We start from the raw sequence: 24189 nt of genomic DNA, 5'->3' as shown, positions 1-24189 counted from the left end.
CATGTTGAGTAGCAATGTCCATCTGGGGACATTGTGGGTGGCATTGCATGTGTGGCAGCATTTATATGATATAATATGATAGTTTATTTATATAGCGCCTATACACAATGTGTTTCAAAGCACTTCAAGGCAAGGGAGGGAACAAGGGAAAATACAACGACATTCTTACAGACCATGAAAAGTAAGGATGTGAAATTAACTATCGTACTCGGTGTGACGACATTTCAGATAGTGCAAGTGCTAAGACATAGATATGGAAGGGAGGGGGAAAGTGGGAAGGAAATGGAAACAAACAGGCGACTACCGTACTAGGCCTGGCGACATTTCTGGTAGAGCTGGAGGAAAACAAAAGGTCAGGGAGGGGGGTGCAGAAAGGGAGGGGAGGAACAAAACAAGCAACTATCGTACTAGGCCTGACAACGTTTCAGATAGTGCCGGGGGGAGGGGGAGCAGTAAGGGGATGGGGGAGCGACAGATGAGGTTGCTATCATACTATGTCCAGGGACAATTCTGATAGAGTAAGTGCATAGAAGAAAGTAAGGGGAGGAGGGGAGGAGATAGGAAAAGGGAGAGGTGAGGGGAGGAGAGAACAGAGAGTAAGCAGTCAAAAAGAGTGGAGAAGCAAGAGGGGAGAGCGAGTACAATTGCAGAAGTCAGTAGTAACATATAATGTTGCAAGCCAGGATACAAGATGAAGATTGGAACAGCATGATTCAGGGCCACCATGAGTACAAGATGCAAAGGAAGTCCAGCATGAGAGTTGGTAAAGGGTGATGCACTGTGAATCAATGAAGTCCATAGAAGTAAAATCCAGCATTGGCCACTAGATGGTGATGGTGAAACCAGAATGTATCAGGACTGACTCCTGTGTGCAGGACACAGGGGAACAACATGGGGGGACCAGAGGGGGTTAGCGTGGCCTGTGGGGACAGAGTGTGTAAACACATGATTGTGCATGCTTACCTGCTGTCTTAGCAGGGGGTCAGACCCTGGATCCTCCTGGTCCGAACAAGTCCAAACAGGAATTGCCCTTCTCTTTGGACGCCCGGGCGAGAGACGCCCTTGATCTAAGACTTAAGAGCAGGGAGGAAGAGGCAGGGCTAAGAAGGTGGGTGGTGCTTAGGCCAGGTGACCTAGATCCACTTATACCTGCTCCTCAGCTGCAAAGGAAAAGAGGCTGGAGGGCTCCTTAGGTAGGGAAAAGAGCCGCAAGCAGGAAGGCACCAGGTGGGCGGGGCTTGCTAATTGGTGAAAAAGAGCAGCAAGCAGGAAGGCACCACGTGGGGAAGAGACAATGAAGTATGTGAGATGGGAAGCATGTCTGTGAAATGGGGCAGAGTAGGAGGAGAGGTGTGTGTGGTGGCATTGTATGCATGGGGGCCACAGCAGTGGGTGTGTTGGAAGGATAGTGCATTTGATGTGGCCAGTGTGTGTGTGGGGGGGCATGGTGTGTGCCTGCCAGTGTATGTGTGTGTGAGCAGTTTGTGCATGGTGGATTGTGTTTATGTGGGAGCAGTTTGTATCCAGGTACGGAGCAAAAGTTTGTGTGTGTATGGGGTCAGTATGTGTTGGAGAAGTGTACATGTGGGTGCAGTGCATTGAAACAGTTTCGGGATAGTGTGTCTGTAGGGGCAACACATGTGAGGTGGCTTTGTGGAGAGGCAATGTTTCCAATGTGTGGGAATGGCAGTGGGTAGATGTGTGTACAAAGGACATGTGTGAGGGGGAAATGCCTGTGTGTACTCTGTCCTTATGTGATCACAGTGTGTGGGAGAGTAGGCAGAGTGTGTTGGGGAAAAATGTATGGTGACAGTTTGGGAGAAAACATGTATTTGGGCAGTGTGGGTTGGGGCTGTGCATGTGGGGAGTATGTGTGTGTGTGTTCTTGTGTGTGCAGTCTGTATTTGGGTAGTGGTGAATGTTTATAGATTAGCTGTTCCTGTTCATGGACAGTGTGCCTTTGAGTGTGGGGTGTGTGGATGGGGGCTGTGTGATTGTGTGGGCAGATGGTGTCAGAGGCGAGTGTGTGCATTTGTATGTGAGTTTGGCGTGGCAGTTGTGGTGGGAAGTGGGTGTCCGTCATGTGTGTGGTGGGCACTCTGTTTGTGGACAGCCATTATGTGTGTGGCAGTGTGTTAGTGGGGAAAGTGTGTGTGCACAGGTATGTTCTGGGACAGTTCATATGCCATGGCAGTGTGAGTGTGGAGAGTGTGGCAGTGCATGCTGCATTGGTGTGTTTTCATGAGGGCACTGTGTGTTTGGAGGTGGACAGTCTGTGGTGACAGTGTATGTGTGGCAGGGCAGTCTATGTTTGTGAATACAAGTGTGTGGGTGGAAACACGTGTGTGTACATGTATTTGCAGTGTATGTGTTGTAAGGGCTCTGTCTATGCGGCATCGAGCATTTTGTTAGGAATAATGTGTTTTGGTGCTGTATTGTGTTGCATTGTATTGTAGTGTTTATTTATATGGCACCAATACACAGGGAAGTATTTCAAAGCACTCTAGGAGGGTGGGAACGTGGGGAAAAAAACAACAGTTGCTCAGGACCCTTGAAAATCGGAGACGATAATAGTCTGCACAGACAAAGTAAGTGCGTAAAAAGTACATTTAACAGTATGGGATCCAGCCAATAGGCCTGACAGCGATTTTGCAGTTTAACAGTGCAATTCGGGTGACAAGGGAGAACAGACAGACGATCTTCAGTAGTGTGCGTATGGATCGAGCAAGTGCACAGAGGGTCACATGGAGGGGGAAGATCAAGTGCACCCAGTCGGTTGAGACTGGGGTAAGTGCAGAGAGAGCCACTCTCTTGGGTTAATTTCTCGGTGCATTGAGTGTGGGTGGGGTGTAGAGCCCTGAGGCAAGGGCAAGAGAGAGGACTGGCAGGGGTGCCGAGGACCAGTGACTCTGAGGTATACCGGCAGATAGGCAACATTCTGTATTTCTATAAGGAATAGGAGGGAGAGAGGGAAAGAACAGAGAACTAGGTTAGCAGGGTAGAGGGAGAGAGAAGGAAGAGGAGAAGAGGAAGGTCTTGAGGATTTTCTGGAATTTCAGGAGATCCGGCTATAGACATAGGGCAGCAGGTAGGCTATTCCAGAGGCAGGCACCTGCTGAGGATAAGGATCTCCCACCAAATCTCTGCTTGGAGAAACTGCTCACTCGTAGAAGGTTGGAGGTAGATGAGTGAAGGGCTTGTGAGGGACAGTATTTAGGTAGGTACCGTTGAAGGTAGGTGGGTGCCAGGCCCAAGAAAGCCTTGTGAACAATGCAAAGGATCTTGAATTTGATCTTTGCAGCCACTGGGAGCCATTGGAGGGATTTCAGTGCCGGAGAGATGCAGTCCCTGGGCTTGAGGCCAAGAATAAGTCTTGCGGTTCAGTTCCGGATGAGTTGCAGAGGGCGCAGGGCAGAAGAAGGGAGGTTGAGGAGGACCCTAAAATGTACAAAACTAAGTGAACAAGCATTTAACCACTAGGGAGTTAGTCTACTAGGGAGTCTATAGGGTTTGACCTCTCCATCAGCCAGAATATAATTATAAAATCTGGAAAGCAACAACTCATACCCGCTGATCTAGTCTTAGCAGCCCTCAAGGGTACGTTCATCTGATTGGTCTCCAATTTGGGCTTGCTTGGAAGCACAGACTGGACGTAATGCAGGCAGGGTGGTGGACCCAGACTACAGAGGAGACATTTTATTTCTTATTGTACACAGTTTATTTCAAACCTTATACACACCTTGCAATTCATTACATGTCATCATCTTAAAAATGAAAATCGCTCTACACACTTATAATATATATATGATAACAGTTCAAAAACATACATAATTGGTTGATCCAAATAAAAACAAGTAAAACAATCCCCAATCAACAATTAATCTCAAGCATTTTTAAGCCAAGGGAATGAACAAATGTTCAGTTCTGTTTATCACGTGCAGTAAGAACGTCATGTAACTAGATCATTAAGATTATCTCAATGTGGGATATTAATTTGATTAGGTCATCAGTAGGACATGAACTATTATTAATTTAGATGATCAAACTTTTAGTTGTGAATATATGATATAACTTATATCTTTAATTCACTAACAAAAATATTGTTAAAGGGACGTTATGGTTAAGTTGCACTAGCAAAAGCCTATGAATTCAATGGAAAACGTTGTTACAGTGACATTATGGTTACAGATAAAACCAAAAAACCCAGAAATTCGACAGTTCTGGTAAGCTAAGCAACCATAACTCGTGCCACCAGTGTGCACTCCAAGGACAAACACCCATGACATCAAAGATACCATTACAAATATCATTCATGACATCACTGATGACATCACATGTGTGGCTCCCTCTGTTTTATTCACTACCATAAGTAGGACAGGTGCATTTCTTCACTAACAGTCTGGAACAAACAATTCAAAAGGTTTTAAATTTGTGTACGGCACCCTTCTCATATGTTCTTACACTACTTTCCTAACGGTTCACTCACATCATATGATACATATACATATAGGGGAAGAGGAAAACGTAAAACACACCACTAGTTTCTGTGCAGGAAGATAATAAGTTATGTTATGAACAATTTCCGGTAATACTGCTCCTTTTTAGCTTACTTTAATTCCCTTGTATATTTTCAAGTTTATATGCAATGCGGTGTCTTTGTGGTTTCTGTGCAGTAGTGCAATTATGTAGTTATAAAGGCAATGGTAGCTACTTCTTACATGTTTCACAGTACCCGACACTCTAAAACGAATGCATTCATGATTTCACTATGTAACATGGAAAGATTTAGAAGGTTACACTTCCATGAGGCATGGTGCAGACAATGGCTATGTTTGTACATGAGTTCTTTAATGTACAGTGAAGAAGTGTGTAATACAATGGTGTGTATAGCAATGCATTCCTCCATGACCTACTTATCTCATGATAGTTCTTCCAATAATCTTTGATCGTTTTCTGCCACCATTAAAATAACAATCTCTTGTGGAGGCTTCCTATTAAAACTTCATGCACATGTGATGTCATCAGTGATGTCATGAATGAGATATGTGATGGCATCTTTGATGTCATGGGTGTTAGTCCTTGCAGTGCACACTGGTGGCACGAGTTATGGTTGCTTAGCTTACCATAACAGTCGAATTTCTTTTTTTTTTCTTCCGGTTTTACCTGTAACAATAGCGTCCCTGTAACAACGTTTTTCCATTGAATTTCATAGGTTTTTTCTAGTGCAACTTAACCATAATGTGCCTTTAGCAATGTGTTTGTTAGTGAATTTCATAGATTTTTAGTAGGGCACTGTAAGCAGAACGTTGCTTTTACGATAGGTATTTGGTACGGCAACATAACCATGATGTCCCGTTAACAATTGTTTGTTACTGATTCCCTGGCTGCCCTCATGATGAAAGTGTGGAAAGGGCAAATTGTCTGGTGTATGTATCCATTTGCGCTACCCCTTACTTTTCTGAATAGTGTTGGTGTATCGTAGCAGTTACAGATGTACATAGTAAATGTCCTTTAGTGTGTCAGTAGGCTCTCTTTTTGTGTTAATAGTGCATGGAAAATCTGTGCCACACACTACTGGCCGAGATTACTACAGATGAGCAATATAGACGTTTCCTAAGGAGACTGGGCATTGTTGGCGTATGTGCAATCACACTGCAAGTATCCGTAGAACTCCATTAGTGACTGCATGTCCGCATCTTCGAATGCACTTTTAAGTAGTTGTGGAAGCGCACGTGTTTCCGTTCCACACCTAGACCCATGCATAGGTCATCCACTGTATGCTGGTAACACTGCCCTTGTCGCCAGCCCCACGGATTCATGCAGTAGACCTACTGCATTTAAAGTACTGCTGCCGACTTTGTGGGTGGCTCTGGAAACCTACCAATGTGTGGCTAAAACACTCCTAACTGTATAATGGCCAATGGTAAACAAGGAACAGCAACCTGCAAATGACTTTGATTTCTCTGCTGCTTACCTTTCCATGACCCGTCAAACAGATAAATTGTGTCTGCACTCAGCAGTGTGACGGAAAGTATAAAGAGGGTGCATGCCGGTCGTACAGTTGAAGAAAACATGCAGCTGCAGGTGGAACCGTTTGTAGTAAGTCTGCAAAATGGCAAAGCTGGTGCACCTTGGTCACACACATTCTAGTGCATGTAAAGGCACGTAAGGAAACAGCAGAATATGCAGAGCGCAAACAATCTTAGTGGTGGTTAGAAAAGCGCTGTAGCTGCATGTAGATGTATAAATGGCTTCCTGCAGCACGTAATGAAGCGGTGTTTTGCGTTGATGTAAACATTCTCATATTCCACAATGTATGTATATCTGTGAATGCTACCCCTAACACTAATGCCATAGCATAAAGTGTTTGTACTGCATGTGACGACAACTGAAATGAATGCACAATGGACCAGTGGGCATGCTACCGCCCTTCCAACAATTACGTAGCGTACTTTCATGCACAGCATTTGCCACATCTGCTGCGGGCAACAAGAGGGGCACTCCTGTAGGGCAGCAAAGCTGTAAAGCAACCTTTGCAAACCATATGCCGCCCTACAAACCCTTACCCGGAAAAGGGTATTGTATTGTGCTGGGAGCGGACCACACTGCGGAAACATGCCACTGGGCTGCCCACCAAGTGAAAATGAACAGTGCAGGAAAGGCAGTGCTTTATTGCTAGAAACCCAGAAATTGCTCTTAAATCCCTTTGTCTTGGTTGCTGAAAATACAAAATACCGGACCAAAACACCACAAAACATCCAATATCTTTGCTGGGTGTTACCCGCCACTTCAGGTAAGGAATCAATATGAACACACAATGTCAGGAAAAGTGGAATCTGTCATGAAAATATCCACAGTAAAAAGTGTGCTTGCCTGTGAAAATCTGTCCAAATATGGGCGCAGTACGTATGTATGTATGACAGCTGTCATTAGTTGCATCAGAGGCTTAAACCTGTGCAATTTAAATAAAATGTCTATAAATTAAGTGACCTGTTATCAAAAGTAATATAGGTTGCAACTATTTAATCTCCATGGTTTAGATACTGGAATTAGAGTTCTAGTTGCCTGTTTTAAAATTACAAGTTTATTTTCAACAAAGAAAAATTTAACAAAGTGACTTTTAAAGTAAGCCTGATGCAAGCCAAAACTACAAAGCAACTCCCCCCACCGGGCAAGGCACCTCCCTTCTACTCTCTGGACCAGGAACTCACATTCAGGTGTTGATTAAGAAGGGAGGGGCACTGGGGCTGCTCCTAGGAGAGACAATGGACCTTCCTTGGCTGAAAGGATATGCAGATTGTAAAGTGTCAACAGTGGCCTCTGCCAGAGGAAGAGGGCAGAGATTGCTGCTGAAGCTGCAACACCAAGGAGGCAGAGACAGACGACCATTTGTGAATTCACAAAGCACAGAAAGCATATTTTTGAAAAAGACTAATAAAGGACTGTGCGAATTTGTAAAAATTATACAATTAATAGCATTGTTAATGTGATTTTTGTGTGCACATTTTAAGAGGTGGCAGACATCTGTGCGATGTTCAGGGAAGGCACAGTGAAAATTCTGGTGTAGTAGCAATTGAAACTTCATACGATTATGCCCATATACAATGTGCATATATGTATAAAATTGTGGACAAATTAGACATTGTGTCCTGGACAAAAAGTACGAAAATGTGTCAAATCCAGACCCAAGACCCCACTGCAACGAGGATTGGAAGAGGGTTTGCTCCATAAAATAGGTTATCTATGTATGTCATTGGTATCAAGATTGTACACATGTAAAGATGTATTATATCAAAAATAGATTTTATGTGCAAAAGGCAAAGGGGAGGATGATTTGCCTCATAAACCACATCATCATGATGACACTCTGTTTTCTCCTCCAATCAAGGGAGAGAGCAGACTTTAGCCAATAGACTACCTAGGGGGTGCACCTAGGATAATTCAGCATACCCACCCCTTTATCAAACACATAAATAGAGACAGCTGAGGACCTAGAAAAACACTGATCCACCCACCATCCCGAATTTGGCAAAGCACTTTGAAGGAGATCCCTCCATACTCCTTGTTCCAGACTACAGAAACTTTGCAAGCAGAAAGGCTCAGAGCATAGCTGAACCACTTTCAGCTGGGCCTAACTTCCAGAACCCATCCCTCAACTCAAAGGGGAAACCAAAGAAGCAACCAGGCTGTGCTGTAACTGCTTGCCTGCCAAAGAATTGTCTTCATAACCAGAAGGGCAGATTAAATCCCAGTCTGGTGCTGTGCTGTGCAGACCAGAGAGCCATTGCAGATCCAGTCCAATCGTGCTGTGCAGTGTAGACCAGAGCGCCTTGCTGTCCAGTCCTGCTGTGCGGTGTCCAGAGCACCCTGCTGATCGCTAAACCAGAACAGTCCAGTGTGCCCAGCAGTCTGTTCCAGAAAGTATCCCTGACCAGAATCCTTGACGGTTCCCTTCAAAACATTGGTAGTGAGTATCCATAAAATAGGATTTTCACTAGCCTATGTACTGTCCATAGTCATCCAAGTCCAATCTCTCTTATATCCAGACTGTATTGCTAGAAATATTTTGTGTCTTGCCTGAACTATCTCTCTTATCCTTTACGCCTTCTGTTATAATATTGTTAAGATCATCTTTGTGCTGATATATTCATCTGAAGAAGGCAAGCGTCTCTAAGGGCAAAAACCTGATTGGAGACGTCCTGGTCTGGTGGTTGTGCTGTCGTGTAGTTTGTTTCTTCATAGTCCATCCCTAGTGTAAAGAAACCTTGTGTGTATTTTAAAAGCTCATCTTTGTTTTACATTTTGCCTCTTTCTGCAAAAAACGACCTCCACAAAAACGTTCATAACGTCTTCATATTTTATGCTAGAAACGCAATAACCATGCACAGAAAAGTTTGCCGCAAATGTTTCATTTGGCAAAAAATCAATAACATGTAAAATAGCTTCTCATTGCACCCGACCTCAAAATTAAGTTTTCAACTCGCTTATCCCTCTTAAATCATTGCTAGTGTTGGTCTGATACCATACAAAGTGGCTCCCATGAGAATTTCAACAATATCAGTGACTTAAACCATTTTTAGTATTTTACCTATTCCATTCAAAGCCTATTTAAAACTATTTTTGACAGTTTGCCAATCATTCCTGTTCTTCTCTGGTGCTTGCTGGGGGGAAATTGGGATTGAGATATTTGCTTGAATTCTGCATTCCCGAAACCTGTTCTCTCTACTTCTATCCCTTTATATTGCATATTGGGGGGATTGAGGGGTGTGCATGGGAAATATTAACCACATTGCCATTTGATTGAACACACACAAAATTATTATTTCTATGCTGTATTATTTTTCCCATCATTACTCCTTGTGATTAAAGAGATTGTTTAGTGTGACATCACCCCATTGGTGATTATTGTATGCCCATTAAAATAGTGTGATATATATTGTGAAATCCATAAATAAATATTTTAACTTTGCAAACTAGCCTGCTTTCTGGTTCAGTGTGACCGGGGGGCGGGCTTAAAAGAGAGGGGCGTGATATAAGTGGTACATCATTCAGAATAAAAGAACTTGTAGACACAAATAATTAATTAAGGGTTTCAGCTGTGCATCACACCCTAGACATTGACTTAGGTGAAGTGACGGATTGAAATCACTTACAGAGAATGGAAACTACTGCACTAAATGTCAGACAATTATTATTTCACAGATTTAAAATATACCTAGGGCTAAGGAGAGTATTTGTGCAACACGATGCCACAATAATGTTGTAGGTGCTTCACTACCAATATTAAATTAATTATGTCACTTGCAATAAAGCACAGCCCTCATACTTTATCACCTAACACGCGTCAACTGGTAGCCCAGGTAAATATATCAGAACATTTAATGTAAAATGAAGGTAATTAATGTCTTGGGTTCTAAGAGGAATGAATAATGACAGCACCGACCAAATTCATTTGCCATTAAAGCTACTGTGTATTTCGGATGATTGCCTGGACTTTAGAAATGTAGTTTCTGTTACATTTCTCATTGCTAAATGCATTACTGACAATGAATGACCTAAATCTGACATTGTTTGTTTGGTGTATTTGTTGTGTTCCGTCTACTGCAATAAAGGTATTCATCTGCAGTGACTTTTCTCCAATTCCATTCTGGAAAAAGGACATTCTGATCGATACTCCTGGGCCTGCACTTCAGTCCATCGCCAGCTAATGTTTTCCTTTGCTAGTCAGTGTCACTCCACTGAGACGATTTCAAGCATTTCTGGGTGGCCTTTAGAAAGTAATTTTACACTAGAAGAGAAATCGCCTTGTATTTTTCATTGCTTTACCTCCACAGGTTTAACTTAATTAGGTATGACTGTGTCTGTAATAGCAAGATATATAGCACCTTGTTGACGACCCTCTTTAGGGTTCACCATCTAGATTTCTCGTGAAGGTGACTGCTCTGTATATCACCTGCAGTAGCAATGACTTATTATTTTAATGTGTACTTTTAATAAATGCAATACATGTGTGACATCCTCATCTAACATTTAGGAATTGCACAGCCCATAAGGTTAATTTGAAACAGCAAATGCATAAGTAGCACGGAAAGAAGACGTGGATTAGAGAATGTTTTCTGTTCATTATACAATCAGAAAGTGCGAAATAAAGGCTCCATCCACCATTCTCTTCAGGGTACATCACAATTCCTGTCTTTAAGAGAGACCATGGACCTCATTACGAGGAGGACGGTAAGGGGTTAACGGCACCGGTAAAGGTGCAGGAGCCGTTAACCCATTATCGCCCTATTACGAGGTTTGCTCGCGGGACCCGCTAAGGGCGCCTGGTTTTACCAGGCGTCCTTAGCGGGTGCCGCGAGCAGCCCAGCATGCTAACAACAGGCCCATCATTAACGGGCCTGTTGTTAGCATGCTCCCCATTCCCATGGAGCCCTATGGGGGCTCAAAGGGGAATGGGAATATACCGGGTCTGGGTTCCCTGAATGGGGAAATACCGGGCCCTCCAAGGTTGGAATGGCCCGGTACTTCCCCATTCAGGGAACCCGGACCCGGTACCCGGAATGGAGGTAGCCATGCCGCAAAAAGTGGGATGGTTACCTGATTCCTCGTAATGAGGCCCCATGTATAATTCTTACCAGTGGTGGGATGGCCAAAAGCAATATTTGGATATTTTCCAGTGGGCCTCTCCACCATGGGGCTCTTTTGTGTGGCCACAAAGCATTTTTGTTTGGGCTGTTAGGTGCTGCTTGTGACACCTACACGCCGAAACTATTGCATTAGAATACAGATAGGGAGAAATGGCATATGAGGAGGGACACACAGCTTGTAGGTGTTGTTTGGTTATTTGCCCACCCATTAACTGGCCATAGCCATGCTAATCTCTAAGGGCATTCCCACCCAGTTTCTTCCCCTCATGGAGCTCACTTTAACGAAGCCTTACCATCAATCATTGCACTCGAAGTGCTTGTCAGCGTTTTTTCAAAGCAGTCTTCAGAGAGATAATGGGCCTCATTACGAGGTTGGTGGTAACCTGTACCACCAAATCTGGCGCCTGACTTCCCGGTGCCACCGGGACATTACAAGTCCTGGTGGCGTGGGAAGTCAGGCGCCAGATTTCAGAAGTTCCCATTCCCACAGGACTTTATGGCAGTGGGGAGACGGAAGCACCAGCACCATTGCTAACGGTGCTGGTGCTTCTGTGACGACTCCGCCTACGAGGCCGATGTGCCCGGCAGGGTCAAACCTGCCTGGTGCAGTGGCCCCGGCAGGCAGACTCATAGTGTGGCAATCTGGAAAGAAGGGTGCAAGGGAGCTTACCGACACCCTTGTTTCCGGACCGCGACACTTGTAGTGAGGCCCAATTACTTAATTGGAGCTGTAAACCTGCTACTTGTCTAATAAAAATGTCGTAACAGGTCTGCCTTCAGCCATTCCATGTATAAGAACTATGGGTGTCCTTCACTGAAGACCTGTAAACACAAGCATTTGCAAAGCCAACTGTTTTGGCTTGTGTATAAGTACAAGTCATTTACCAGGCACTGCTATTAGATGCTCAGGTACGCACACCATATTGCACCTTTACCTTTAGTGGCCAGTTAATACCACTACAGCAGTGGCTGGCAAGTGCCTTTCCCATGCCTAGACAAAAGCCCACATTGTTGCCATTGACAATTCTCGTTTACATTGCCACACAGTGCACGCAAAATGATGATGGGTGCTGGCATGTTATACATTTTGTGGGAGTGTGGGCAGAATTAGGAGGTCAGTGGCAGAGAGCAGGGGCACTATTAGGAACTTCATCTATGTGCAGCAGAGTTATCCTATGATTGGCCCTTATATACTAAGGTAGATGCCCTGTGAGAGGGAAGCTAGCATCGCGCCCACATTATTATTTCTGTGAGACAGGAGAGCCGAATGTCATGATTTATGTTATCTGGCGCTTTCAGAGGGAATGGGAATTGCAGTGCTAGCCTGGAACACGTTGCATGCCCTATCACAGCCACTTTTATCATACAATTTGAGTTATTTGTACACTTACGTATTTTCTGTAAGAGCACATGCACGACACAGCCCCCTTAGAAAGACATGAAAACATTGCTTACATAGCTCAGCCTAACTAATTGCTGATATTTAGCACACGGATAAGCAACCTTTAGAAACAATACTAACTGAGATATTAAACTAGTTATTTACCAAATTCGACTTGAGGTATGCCAGAGAGCAAGTACTTTACAAACTAATTTGCAACATTCAGACAGTGTTGATTCCTAGGGTGAGGACAATTGCTGGTTCCTACTTGCAGGAACAGTGAAGCAGTAGTTCAGCCTCTGCTCCTGGGGACAAGACATGTTCGTGTGACAGTGATGCATCAATGTATTTGGGGTCTTTTAGGTTACTGCTGATAGTGGTAAGGCTCTGTTCTAGGGGGTCTGTGGGATATGTGTTAGGCAGTAGTAGAGGCAAATAGACACAAACCCCATATCTCTTGACAGATCCTTGGTTTTGAGCCCTCACATCCATACAAAGAAGCCGCAGTTGGGAAGCCTTTACATACAGGGGCAAGTTTGTTTCTGCCCTTTGTGATCAAAATGGTAAATGTAACCCATATGAAAGCAGACAGTCAAGGGAAAGGAACACCTATGATAGCCTGCTGATGTTGGACACAGGACCTGTATGTGGGAATCTCCTGGTCACCGCAGGGTCCCTGTCATATGCCAATGCTGTAGACCCTTCCCAGACCAGGGCAGGATATTTCAGGAAGCCCTACCCCTATCAAAATCCCCATTGAGATCTTGTAGGGTAATGATAAGGTATCCCCGGCCCACTCGACAGTGTGTGAAGCTCTTCTTAAATTATCTTCCAGCTTGTGTAGGCAAAGGTGACTTCCCCTTAGGGAAACAATTCCACACACTAGGCACGTGTAGCTAGTACAGCAACACCTTTTAAACTTTATCTGCAACATCAGTAACATATTGTTAGTTCTTTAAAAGGACATTGGATGGGCTCCAAGATGGCACTCATGCAGTCAAAGACATGAGCATCCGAGCTCCGTCATGAGGGCCTCCGTACAGATGAGGATGACACCTTTTCGAGATAATTACAGTTAAATGGGGATCAGGGAGCCCTCGCCGTGATGGCAGCAACTGTTTGTATAATAATGAGGGGAGAGAGCACAAAGGGTTATGAAAAATGCAATGAGGCCCCGTCCTCAGGCGATGTCTCACCAGTGTGGGCGCCGGGTGACGGAAGGCTCATCTTCCTGGTGCAGGCGGTGCTTATGGAACAGTGACAGACAGGGGTCACCTGCAAGATGTGAACAGTGAGGATGAGCAGCCGATGAAAGACACACCATGGTTGACTATGTCCTTGTATTCGGAGAGCCAGTGCAGACTGGACAACTCATGGAAATGTCAGAAGGCTGAGACGTCTTTGAAGATGTCGGAGCCGGTGACGTAGCCTGGCAGGGGGTGTGACTTTGGGCCTGGAGTGCTTACTACATTGGAAAAGTAAAGGGCATATCGTTCCCAAACATAAAGGGAGGTGCGAGAAGGAACGGCCCCAGGTACTCATTACAACTTAGAGCTCTGAGAGAGCGGGAACATCCTATTGTGAAGGAGGATGGAGAGAAGATACCATCCCTGAGAACCAAGGAAGCAATGAGGATACAACTGTGAGCCTATTGACTATAACATTGACTATAACATCTGGACTCCTGTGGTTACCCACTTAAAAGAGGAGATGAGTGCCCTTGGGATCAATAGTGCAGAGGTCCAAGGGAGTGTTTGAACACACCAACCTAATGCCAAAGAGGAAGCCTGCCTGCAACCAGAATGTCTAAGGACGGAAGTGGCTTTACACCACTGTTGGGGGTAGACAATGACTCCGGAGGAGAACCCACGGCAGGCAGAGAAAGCAACCATGATGGAGATGATTCAAAAAAGGTAGCAGGCGCTCCTCTCCAGAAAGAACACGCATGATAACCTGTTCTGAGATGAGAGTTTGCAGCACACGCCATTATCATGCCATGTTCTTTATGGAGAGAAGCGCCTGCTACTTTTTTTTAAATATTTGCAAGGAACCAGACGTGGACTCCCTGCTCACTGTGCTCAGAGAGTCACAGCTTCACCTCACTGATGATGCCCAACAAGGCTGAAACACGTGTATGGGGTTGCTGTTGGTACTCTTGTTCAGAGAGGAATTGCCATAGCATTTCGGTGATGGACTGCCCATGTGGGCGGGACAAATACTGATATGCAAATGGATATTTCCCATCTGTGAAAGGTACAGTTAGCACAAAGCGTCTGCTGCAAACTCTCATCTGAGAACAGGTTATCATGCCATGTTCCCTCTGGAGAGGAGCGGCTGCCACCTTTTTTGAAATACATGATGCAGATGAGTACACACCCTACACAGATGGAGGTAAATAAGGAAGAACTGATAAAGTGCCTTTCAGACTTTCAAGAAAAAAATCACAGCATCACTTCAAGAGCAATTTGCATTATTCAAGATGGCATTGTAGCAGTCCATGCAAGAATTAAAAGGTGAGATTTCTAAACTGGAAGAACAAACTGATACTACTGAAAGGGCCCTACAAGACATAGCAAAGGATGCTAAGAAGATAAGAAGAATGATGAACTTCTCAAACACCTCTCCGGAATCTCTTAAAACTTGGAAATCCAATGTGAAGATTTGGAAAATAGGTGAATAAGGTCTAATATCCGATTGAAAAATCTGCCAGAAGATATTGGAGATAAGGACATAAAAGACACACTCAAATACCTGTTTGGAGACCCCCTCTCGGACACTCCCGCTGAAGTCATTTACATTAACAGGATCCATCAGGTTGGTACCAGGAGGTAGAACCCTAGAACAGGAGTGAGAGATATACTGGTGGCTAGGACTTCATACAGTCAGAAAGAAAACTTCTTCATGTAAGTGAGGTTGGAGGGATCGCCAAGGATAAATGGGATGAAGGTGCATATGTTCAAGGATGTTGCCCAGTCCACCCTCCAGAAGAGGAGGGAAATGGGTCTGCTCATAGAATTGTTTATCCAAAAACAAGTTAGATATAAATGGACACTTCCATTTGGATTGCTCTTTTGGTGGGAAGGCAAGCAACATCGTATTACCACAATACTGAAGGTCTGAGTATTTTGCAGAGTGAGGAATAGGTGAGCGAGTGTACAACATCCGCACATCGAGACCTAGCCTTAAGAAGAAGATCATGGGAGTGGTCAAAGGTTTCCTGGAGTCAGTGGGGAAGAGGTCCCACATGTATGGCTCCTAGAGACCAAAGATGATCCAAGGATCCCTCTATGGCTCAGGACTGCAATAAGGTTTTGCCAGCTTATGAGATGTCAAAGAAAGGCGGACCGAGAAAAGTCTAATTACCCATAGACCTTGCTTGAAGTGAGGACACAAGTGCCCCGTAGAGGCCCGCAGTCAATGTATGCATCAACAGACTTGAAGCAACGCTCTTGAGACAACCCCTGCAAGATTTGCGTCATTTGGAATCCACAAGAGTGTCTTTGTGAGTTAGTTGGGTCAATTCCAATATCTGTGGGATCATCCCTAGGAGGTTTGACACAACCCAGGAAACATTTAAGTTTATTATTATTTTTTCAGAGTTTGTTGGTATTAATAGAGTTACTGGTTGTGTTGAGGGTTAGGATGGCACAAGGGAAGGGGGGTGGGGGTGGGATCCAACAGAGGAAATTTAAGGTGTTCATGCTTGCGAACAGTTGGTATTCACTTTTGAAAAGAAGTTACACAGAGGGTTAGGCTGTGGTCATATCGACTCTGCAACCTATCGCCAACAGTGTACCACAGGGTGCTTCTCTATCACCTCTGCTTTTTAACCTCTTCTTGAGCCCCTCGCCGCTATTATCCGCTCACATGGCCTTTCTTGCTACAACTATCTGGATGACATCCAAAATGTGTATCCAAAATGTACATTTAACCTGGATGTATACTGCCTATCCAGAATCATATAATCCATAAGCAATACCCAATCAGGTAGACACAGGGATGGTAGACAGAAGATCTGTAATGCCTTGGTCCTGTGCTCCACTAACATACCTTAGCATTGTTACTACACTCAGCAGCCCCAGTCATGCCTGGGCCTTGATTGTTCAGCATTCCTATACACCTAGAAGTTACCAGCCTCATGCAACAGGTGGGAGGTGGCCATGCACAGAATTGCTTGAAGTACTAGGACCAGGAAGGTATCGCCATGCAATGCGGATAGAGCTGAGTTCATACTAAACTTAGAGGTTTCCTGACATATCAGATGCCTAAAAAGGGGAGCATAGTTAATTTGGTAGGCTGAGGAAGGCTATTAGGGACATGGAGGCCTCTTTCCAATCCACAAATACCTCAATCTACCCTGATTCTCCACTCAGTACCCATAACACTAGAATGCAAACACCCCCATGATCAATTCAGCCAGCTGCCCACATAACTATGTACCACCTTTCACACTGCAACAAGCTGTAGAATGCAACTATCCCCATGATAAATTTGGCCTAGCTACACACATACTATCTCACATACCCTGTACTTTACTTCCAGCATTATAATGTAAATATCCACTACAAACAATTTGGTCCCGCTGCACACATACAGAGTGCACACATGTAATATTTACTGCTCCAAGTATCTCCACTGATCTGGACTCTGGTCTCTGAGGGCGCTCAACCTACAGAACGCTGAGACCATACCAATGCTGACAGGCACTATACAAATCCAGATTAACATATCATAACATAATATAACATATTTCATATTTTTCCAAGCAAAAACAGCTGACAAATCGAGGGGGGTTCTCATAGCAATCCGTAATATGATATATATGATATGATATGATATGGCATTTATAGCAGGCCTATACAAAAGTGTTTCAAGGCGTGATGAGGCAAGAGAGAGGGAACAGAAGGAAGATAGAGACATTTAGATTCCCCAAGTGCAGGGGAGGGGGAAAGGGCAGGGGGGAAGTGCAGTTAGAAGGGTGAGGCGATAGTGCAGTACATAGGATAACAGTCAAAATCAGTAAAGAAAAACAATAAATAAAAGGTGCGGCCAGCTGGTGGCAAGTGCAAGGGGAATTGCAGACATCAGGTGTCAAGTGCTGGTAGGAGGCTGTAGGGATACAGAAACAGCCCCTCAGTGCAAGGGTTGCCAGGGGGGCAGTGTATGTATGCAACTGGTGGGGAAGGGGACTTGGGTCCAAGATCAGATGGTAGCCAGGTAACCAGTGCAATTTCAATTTCAGCAAGGAGATCAGCAAGGGAGAGGAGGAGAGAAAACAGAAGCAACGAGGAAGGTCTTTCGGTGCAAACGGAACCGAAGATGGTTCTCCTCAAGTTTCATTGAGGGGGGGAGGCTGTTCCAGAGGGAGGCCCCAGCAGCAGCAAGAGGTCTACCACCAACACATTGCTTGGAGATGTGACTGACTCTGAGGTAGTTGGAGGTGGATGAGCGAATAGCTCGAGAAGGAAGACATTTAGGAAGAGAGAGTTGAAGGTATTGAGGCCCAAGGCCCCACAAGGTGCAGGGGGGTTTGAGCTTAATCCTCGCCACCACTGGGAGCCAGTGCAGAGATTTCAGTCCTGGACAGCTACGATCCCTGGGCTTGAGGCCAAAGACAAGTCTTGCTGTCCTGTTTTGGATGAGTTGCAGAGGGCGAAGAGTAGAGGCAGGCAGATTTAGAAAGAGTCTGTTGCAATAGTCCAGCCTAGAGAGTACTAGAGCTCTGGAAACAGTAAGCTTCTGGCGGAAGGAGAGGAAAGGAAGAATACCTCGAAGGAGGTGCAGCTGGTAGTGTGACTTCTTAGAGACGTCAGAGATGTGGGAAGAGAAGGAAAGTGTGGAGTCAAAGATGACCCGAGGTTTTTAGCCTCACAGGTGGGAGTAGGAAGAGGGCCTTGTGAGGCCGTCCAGAGAGAGACAGGAAAGCAGGGAGCAGGGGTTCCCGATGAGGAGAATCTGTGTCTTACTGGCATTAAGGCAGAGATCATTAGTGGCACACCACTCCTGGATAGCAGACGGATAGTCAGAGATGAAAGGAGAAGAGATGGCGAAAGGGAGCCTGAAAATGAGCTCTGTGCCATCCGCATAGCACTGAAAGTTGGGGCAGAGAGCAGCAATGTGGTGGGCAAGAAGTGCCAGCTATTGGTTGAATATTTGGTTGAATATGCCAAATATAAAATGTTTAGGGGTACGAGAGGGGGCTGCTATCTTTTTGTTATAGTACAAATAGCAATATACTCCTTTACTGTAGCAAACATCTACGCCCTGCATATAGGCCAAGATGGTTTTATACAAGATGTGCTGAGTCAATTAGAAGACTGTGCTCCAGATGACATTATGTCAATTGGTGATTTTAACCTCGCATGGTTGCCAAAAGAGGATAGAACTAAACATATTCCCTAGTGATAGGTTACCCCATCTAAACCTTAATCAGAGTATTGAGAGACTGCAACTCTGGGATGCCTGGAGAGCTAGCAATACGAATGAGAGAGGATTCACCCATTACTCACATGTCCATCAATCATTCTCCTGTTCAGATTATGTCAGGATGTCCATCCAGATGTTGGGGAAGGTTGAGGCAATAGAGCTTGGAATCATTTCATTATCAGACCATGCCCCCATATTAGTCAGAGTCAAATAACCAAACACTCAACATGGCCTGTGGAGGTGGGCTTTTCCAAATTAATTATTAAAAGATAAGGTTATCACGGAAACATTGGGAGATAAAGTCAGGGAATATTTTGAGACCAACCTGATTTCCTATACATCTCTGAACACAAACTGGGATGCCTTTACAGCGGTCCTAAAGGGGAGAACTAATAGCCCTGAAAGCTTGAAAGGAGAATCAATTGAGCCATATGGAATCAGAACTAGAGGTAGAGCTACGATCAATCAGGAAGGCAATGGAAAATAACCCCACGGTAGCTGATTTAATGGCCAATAGGAGCAGAAAAGTCCAATTAGAACTCTTACACACTCAGCATGTGGAGACGGTGCTATTTTTATATGACTTAGCGATATTACATAAAAGCAAATGAAGCGCACCGCCTCTTGGTGAGAATGTTAAGGGAACAAGCAGTGGCATGGACGGTAAACATGCTTACAGATGTAGAGGGTCAAAAATGACGGAAAGCTCAGTGATATTGGGACAATTCACTGCATTTCATACATCTCTATATTCCTCTGACATGCCCTTGGAATCCCTCCAATATAATTACTTAGAGCCCTTACAACATACAAAAGATCTCTCAGTTGGAGAGGGAAAATGTAGAGACAGATGTAATGGAAGAGGAAGCAATGGAGGTTATTAAAAAGCATCCTGTAAATAAAGCTCTGGGACCAGATGGTTTCCCAGCTCTTTCTTTATAAAACATTTTGGAAAACCGTGGCCTCAAAAGTGGCAGAATTATTCAACACATTTCATTCAATGGGTGGAATAATGCCATACATGGAAAACGCAAAAGAGGTCCTGTTATTAAACAGAACATAAACCTGCCCTGTTCGACTATTATCTCCCCATTGCTCTGATTCATTTAGACGCAAAGATTTATACAAACATTCTGGAAAATAGATTAGAAATGTTACTTCCAAAATTGACGGGTCCAGACCAATCTGAATTCATCTAGAACCACCAAACGTTCGATAATACTAGAAGGGTTTGCCATCTCACAGAGAACATTTCTAAAATGGGGAATTTGGCTCTTTTCCTCTTCTTAGGTTTGAGAAGGCATTTGATTTTGTGGAGTGGTCCTTTCTGCTTAATACAATGTGACATATGGGGTTTGGATCACAGTGGGCCTCATTACACGGACGGCGGTAAGGGTTAACGGTCACCGTTAATGGCAACGGTGACCGTTAACCCTTACCGCCGTACTACGAGGTCCCTTTGCGGGTTGGAGGAATTAACGCCTGCTTCTTGCAGGCGTTAAAAACCAATCCGCTAAGGGACCTCGGAGCTAATTACGGCACCGCAAAATTGCGGTGCCGTAATTAGCGCCTTCCCCATTCCCATAGAGCCCTATGAGGCAGAAATGGGAATGGGGAAGGGCAATGGCGGAAGGGGGATTTACCGCCCCTCCAACCTTGGAATGGGGCGGTAAATCCCCTTTCCGCCAAGGCGGTGCCGGTAATTTACCGGCATGGTCCAGGGTGCTAATAGCACCCTGGATTACCGCCTTCCGTGTAATGAGGCCCAGTGTATACAAATGGTACAGACTACCAATCTCCTTCAATACGACCTTTAGTAAACAATTACCCCCGAAAATGTATACCAAAAGGGGCACTAAACAATGATTCATGTTATCCCCTCTCCTGTTTGCAATTTTTTTGGAATATTTTCTAGCCCCCATACAGGAATCAGAGGACATACGGGGAATACTATTTGGGGGGAAGATTACAAAGTATCACATTTTGCCAATGATATGCTGCTTACGCTGACAGATCCAGTTTGCTTGCTGACCACTGTAGTGAGAGAATTACAAAACTTTGGAGAAGTGATGGGACATAAAATGAACCTCAATAAATCAGAAATTCACAATCTCTCATTTTCAGTTGGGGGAGACCTACTAGAACTAGCACAGAGAGGCTCACAGTTCAAATGGACCCTGGAAGCCATTACCTAATATTGTACCACAATTAAATTAAATCAGATCTCCGAAGATTAAGCCCCCTTTCTTTCTCTTCGTCAGGCAGAATAGCAACTATAAAATAAATTATTTTGTAGAGGATCTTATATTATTTTCATGCTTCAGCTGTACCATTGCCAAAATTGTTTTTTAAATCGCTAAATAAATTGATTACAACATTTAAATGGAAAAGTAAAAGGCTGTGGGTTGCACCTAAAACATTGATGACACAGAGGAATGGGGAGTGGAGGGGCTAACTCTTCCCAACGTTAGCATACACTTGAAGCAGCACAGCTCAGGGTTATAAGGGAATGGTTTGTATTGGATTAAAAAAAATTACTTGGTCAGAATGGATAGGACAGTGTTGGGGACTTAGCTAAATGAGGTCTTATGGCAACATAAAAATAGACCCAAGAATATACCTATGAGCCGGATTACACGTCTTGTGGAAGATACTTTGAACGCGCCTGGCTACTGCACGAAATTGGATTATAATTAAACCTGTGTCTGTCCATTAAGTGGTGCTGGTCATGGCCTGATCTTAGTGTTATGCGATAGAGCATCTTCTGAGCGCAGAGTGTAACACTTACCTCTGGGGCCCTGCAGCAGTGCCTGGTCCAGAACGCTGAATGTGCAGTTCTGTTGGAAGCTGGGCTGGTTGCTGATCCCAAAACATTCCATCCCCACAGTCAGATGAGAAGCAAACAACAGCCCAGCACACAGTAAATTGGGAGTGATTTGGAGGTTCCTGGGTTGATATTGTCAGTGCGACCCTCGTGGTGGACCTTATAATCCTGGAGCAGGATTCCCTGGAGTATTTTCTGTGTTCCAGTTGCTTCACTTGATATAGTGGGTATCTTCCAGTTTCTTCACTAGAAGGATGGCGCCCAGGCCATCTGTGGCGCACATGCTGTAGGTGATGTAGTTTCCTGCTTGGTACGTTATTGATGAATGTCCTTTATAGTCCTTTATATAGCAATGCACTCTTGTTGTCCTTATAATGTAGCAATATTTCCTTTCTGTCCTTGGAATGTAATAAAAGGCAGCAATATGTTCCCAAATGTCCTTACAATGCAGCACTGTGCATTCAATTACTGTTTTGCTATTTGCTATGACGTGCTGCAAACACTTTCTGTCTTTGCTTCCTTGCAGGATCCTTGCCACGTTCCCTGCCAGCTGATGTTGAAGCAGCCATCCCCGACGTGCAGAAGCAGGAGGGAAGGTAAGTGCAGAAATGAGGGATGATGAGGCACGCGCGTGGAGGCAGCCGACGCTGCTGATGGGTTCTGCTGGAGCGTGCAGCCTGTTCAAGCTGCTAACAGATGATATCTTACTTTGCAGGAGACGCAGGGATAAACGGTGCAGAGAAGCTTCTACCAGAGATGAAAATAGAAGCTCCGGATCCAATCAGGTAAGCGGGATGGAAGGTAGCCTGTAACACGTGGAAGCTAAGGATAAGCATTATGCTGCTGATCCCCTGCAGTCGGAGAAAACGCGAAGTGTTGGGTTTGGCCCAGGGCGTGGCTTATTTAGATCTGGGCTGCACCGTGCACCACTAGATCACCATGAATCTCACAGATTGGCTTTATCAGAGGCCATCTTAGTTTCTACTGAATGTTTGCGGTCAGAGGCCATTTTGGAGGTGGCAGTGCATGTTTTAAACCGCAACCTGCGCCAGCTACCCACCTTTAAATCCCAGATCCTTCATACAGAGGGGGTTTTGTTAAGGGTCATGACAGCACCACCCCCCCTAATCCTCCCCCAGGAGAGCTATACCTGGATGTTGTCGCTCTGGATGATTGCAGTAAAATTGTGCTAATAGACGTGGGGCATGAATGTTTTCTACCGGTTCCCAAGTTCTGTCCAGTACGCTATACCCTTTCAAATCAACTACATAGTACAGTTTATGACGCGCTATCATGGAGTTTTCTTGACTTCATACTCTGCTACTTCCTTCTGCACTTTTACTGGCGAAGGCTGTTTTAGGGAGTTTCGAGTACCTGTGTGCATGGGCTTTATTAGTGATACATGAAAGACTGGGTGTATGCGAAGTGTGGACGGTAGTGTCAGTCTCATTGCCACAGGGTTAATAATGGACTATATGGGGTATGGACCCACATACAGTGGATGAAACGTCCTGTGTCCTTTCAATTGATTGTGTCATGTAGCAAGAAACACTCTATCTCCCACTTGGTACGTAGGTTCCTGATCCCTCTTTTTATTTGCAAAGTACTTATGGGCTGTCTTTGACTCCAAACGGGTCTAGGTGGCCTTTTTCAGGGTTTCTTTGATGCTTGTGTGTAGGGTTCTAAAGGCAGGCATTTCTATGGCACTGGATGGTCAAGGGCTGTGATGTGTAGGTCCCTCCTGTGTAGGAAGAAAAATGGAGAGAACCCTGTGGAACTATGGAAGATATTGTTATACACATATTCAGCGGCCCACAGTAACTCCACCCAACTTGAGTCTACTTGACTAAGCATACATCATAGGTATTGCTCTAGTGTTTGATTCGTTCTTTCGGTTTGTCTGTCTGTCTGTGTGTGGTGACTGATGGACAGACAGACCTCAATATGGGCTTTGGCACAACAGTTTCTCCAGAACTTGGAAACAAATTGACTCCCCCGGTCGTATATAATTACAGAAGGAAAGCTGTGCAGTTTAACGATGTTTGCAAAAATAGTTTGTGCCAGAACTCCAGCCCCAGGTAGTCCCTTTAGGGCGATGAAGTGTGCCATCTTCGTTAGGAGGTATACTACAACCAAGATGGTATTATAGCCACTGCAGGGTGGCAAGTCAGTGATGAAGTCCAATGAAATGGTATGCCAAGGAGCCGGTGGGATGGACAAAGGACGTAGTAACCCCTGTGGCTTACTCCTTGGTGTCTTGTTTCTGGCGCAGACATCGCAGGTCTTCACATATTGCATAATGTCCTTCCACCACATGGGCCACCAGAAAAACAGCCGGACCTTCACCATTGTTTGTGCTATACCTGGGTGTCCTGCCATAAGTGCATCATGGTAGGTCTCTATGACTTGTT

At 44.7% G+C, this 24189-nt stretch overlaps 1 long non-coding RNA gene across 1 annotated transcript in view; it reads right to left on the bottom strand.

Annotated features, from left to right (window-relative positions):
• The window catches only part of LOC138569603 (uncharacterized), a 358436-nt gene extending 335830 nt beyond the window's left edge, over nucleotides 1-22606 (bottom strand). Inside the window, exon 1 of the long non-coding RNA XR_011303273.1 lies at nucleotides 21743-22606. This is a non-coding gene — a long non-coding RNA (uncharacterized lncRNA). The remainder of the gene's footprint in view (nucleotides 1-21742) is intronic.
• Nucleotides 22607-24189: the final 1583 nt, after the last annotated feature.

The sequence above is a fragment of the Ambystoma mexicanum genome, chromosome 2q (genome assembly GCF_040938575.1).
Source record: "Ambystoma mexicanum isolate Mex_15411 chromosome 2q, UKY_AmexF1_1, whole genome shotgun sequence".
Classification (NCBI taxonomy): domain Eukaryota; kingdom Metazoa; phylum Chordata; class Amphibia; order Caudata; family Ambystomatidae; genus Ambystoma; species Ambystoma mexicanum.
This window is presented reverse-complemented; position numbering and strand designations above follow the sequence as displayed.